Source organism: Syngnathus floridae, chromosome 9, assembly GCF_059516105.1.
Source record: "Syngnathus floridae isolate MCC-2025c chromosome 9, RoL_Sflo_1.0, whole genome shotgun sequence".
Taxonomy (NCBI): Eukaryota; Metazoa; Chordata; class Actinopteri; order Syngnathiformes; family Syngnathidae; genus Syngnathus; species Syngnathus floridae.
Genome location: NC_142421.1, coordinates 9525878 through 9529365, shown reverse-complemented (window position 1 = coordinate 9529365; position 3488 = coordinate 9525878). Strand labels below are relative to the sequence as shown.

The window sequence follows — 3488 nt, the reverse complement described above, 5'->3', positions numbered from 1 at the left end:
GTGGGTTAAAATAAAACACTTTTTTGAGTTCTTGCTATCAGTCGCTTCACTCCGATAGTAACACTAACATGCATTTACTATTGGATACGCTCTCTTGTTTCAAAAATTTACAACACCCAAGAGAGCTGTGAAGTAAGAATGAAAGAATACAAATCCTTAGCTTAGTAGATTGGTGAGGAGCATGATGTCCAGAGTATATTCCTAAGGGTAAAACTATGAATCCTTGACTCTACTCCTGGAAGTATCAGAAAACAAACGAGTTACATGCATTCCTGAATGCCGTGCATCCTAAATTCTCTTTGAAGAACACACACATCTTTCTTTGGAAGTTGGTTTTTTTGTACGTTGTAATGCAAACCATCGGGCTGTGGGAATAAACCCTTGGCTGCAGAAATGCCTCATTTCAGTTTTGTTCTCCCTCGTTAAGAGCCAATAGATCGTGCAAGCTTGACTGTGCAAACAGTACCAGCCACTAACCAAGGCTTCTGGGGGTCCAAAGAGCCTGAGGACAAGAAAGCAGTTTTTCTCATTAAATGATGAGAAAGGTCACAGGTCACTCGCTAGTGGAATATAATTTGGCAATAAAAAGAAATGGAGCTCGATATAATGCGGATGGGAGATACTGAGAAAGAGGGAGAAATACGATTCTGGCAAATTGGAGCGACTTTGGCGCAAACATGGGAAAATAAAGTTAACCAGGCCACAACATGTAAACTGACACAGCTAGACCATCGTGTCATACCTCAGGAAGTGTTAGCTCAGTTTAGTGAGAAGTCATCCAAAACCACAATATGCAATGCCAGGATGTAAGAAAAAGAGTGACAGTGATCATCATGCTTATGGTCAAAATGAGATGCAACAGGAATGCTCTTTCTGGCCTTTCAGTTCACAGAGATGGGTGAAGTTCAGCAAACTAGAGCAGCAAAGGAGACTATGTGTCATAGCTGTCTTTATGGAAACGGCATTAACACTGGGGGAAAATGAGACACGATCCTATAAACACTGCTGCTGGCAAAAGACGAAAGCCATGGTGACCAACACAAACCAGAAAACACAGTCAGGATGTAACACTTCTGCTACCATCCACTCCCCGCTGGCAGGCCAAACAGCCCAATAGGAAAGTGCAAGGCAGCAAGATGAGCTGTAAAACCTTGTACAGTACATATTAGTCAAAAACATCTGAAGCACATTTAAATGAACACCAGCCTTGTCTTATTCCACTGCCAAGACACCTCTGGTTGACCCAGGCTGTACCTAACACGTAGTGGCACTGCACAACCTGTAACTCCATCTGGTTCGCCTTAACAGCCTCAGCAGCAACATCCAACGCACACCGATAAGCTCAGAGGTGAGTCCGCTCTGGCTGCATTTCTCTCTCCTCACCCTATCATCCGCAGCTGCTCACTCCTGAGACCCCCCCCCCCCCCCTTCTTCCTTCACTTCTTGCACCACCTCAAGTCTCATCCCGCCCCTCGACATTTCAGGGTGCTTCAGATTCGTTTGAAGTGGGAAGAGGAGGCATTAGTTTTGGTTTCCTGCTCAAATCCAACACAAGCCAACAAAATGGATGCAGGTCTGATGTGAAGCAAGGGAATTCCTGTCCACTAAATACATAGTCTTAAATTAGAATGGATGGCTGGTTGTAGGAGACACGAGTGTTACTCCTCCAAAGATTTAGTCATCCCGAACCTGTCAGTAAAAACATAAAAGTCTATCTACATGAGAGTGTGAATGAGCCACAGTGTAGCCTTTTATCCCCATCAGCAATTGGGCTAGAGTTCACCTCAACTGCAACCATAAGTAGATAGAGGATGGGCTATTTTGATGGCTCACAGATATAGGATACATTAGAAACGGTTAAAATAATGTCTCCTGTAAATGACAAAGTCTAACGTAAATGGATTCTCTCACTATTCATCAAACCAATGAGGCTGTAATATAACCATATTAAAACTAAAATTCATTTCAGTAATGGTTTTGTCCTGGAGGGGGACGGGGGGGACTGAGAGGGTCACTGTCAAATCCTGGGGGCTTTGGATTTCATTTTGCTGAGGTGGAAGTGGGGCTTCTGCCCTTTCCTCTGGTAAATCTCACTCTAAGTAGCTGCACTAGGCACTTAAGGAAGTCCCGGGAGATATTTATGCATTCACCCACTCCGGGTCAGACGTACTGTGATATTTGACCTCTGCTCCTCCTGGATTATTCCCCCATATGTTGCAAATCCAAACAACCTGAGGATATACTGCCATCTACTGGCAGTATACATAGGCTGTCTGTCCAAAGGGGAGGGTGTGTGTGTGGGGCTGGGGACACTTCTAACGTCTTTTGGGCTTCATAATGAACAAACAGGCTGCAAACTATCACCAACATCATATACGTTGGCCTATTTGAGTAGTCCCAGCAGTCAAATTAAGATGAACTAATTATGAAGCTAGTAATTGCATTAAAAGTCAGCCAAGGTCCTGGACTGGTGTAACCAAAAACCCAAACTACTATGCATTTCATTGTGGGGCAGATGATCAACCAGCAAGAGATCCTGGCATTATAGTTTGGTTCAGTGCATGAGTAACAATTTTAGCCAACAGCATGACTGCTCACAATAACACCCTGGCATATCCTGGCCGATATAGTCATGCTGTGCAAACTTGTGTGATTTTGTCCCCTTATTTTCCAAGATCAATAGTTTTGAAACAGACCAATTTTAAAGACATGGGTGAAATCAAAATGGGAACTACAGAGAATCCTTCCACAAGGGTGTGAAAGTGTGGTGGAGAAGGCTGAAAAAATGGTTCGAAGGGAAAAACTTGGCGTTTGGATTAGAAATATGTTTGAGTTTTCACAATATAGTTTCAATATAATAACTACTGATTATTAGGCAAGAATGTCTTTTAAAATCTATACTAGAATTTTTCAAATGTAATAAATCCCTTTGCATATTCTCATGACATGGCATTACAAGATAACTTAATATGCAAAAAATGACTGAATGAATGATGAGTTTACTGTGAGATTAAAAAGGTTTTAATCAACTGAAGTGAATGAACACTATAGAGACTTGAACCGCTTTATAGCAGCAGAGCTGCATTGTAACGCTCAGTAACAATACTCAGTTAAAAGGCTAATGAAAAAGACATTGGGTTGAACTATAAAGTGTGCTGTGCATGAGATAAATATGTTAGCAAAATTACTTCCACTTTCTTCCTGACAGGCAACAACAGAGACGTCCGCACAAGGTGTTATTCAATCTCCCGCAGTGGAGAACATAATGACCCGTGTCCGTGTCTATTTAATAGGTTTAATTAAAGCAAGATGAGAAATTGCCATAGCCAATACAAGAAGTACAAGAGTAGATAAAAGTGGATGTGGTTTGGGTAATGAGTAAGGATTAGGGTAAGGTGCCGAAAGTATACATTGTACAAATCCATCACAAGAGGTGAAGATAGAGATAATGAAAAATTATTGAATAAGATTTTAGAAAGCATGATGTT

General features: G+C 41.7%; 1 long non-coding RNA gene across 5 annotated transcripts in view; it reads right to left on the bottom strand.

Moving 5' to 3' along the window:
* LOC148393381 (uncharacterized) overlaps positions 1 to 3488 on the bottom strand; it is a 146808-nt gene that overhangs the window by 71676 nt on the left and 71644 nt on the right. The gene's annotated exons all lie outside the window — the stretch shown is intronic.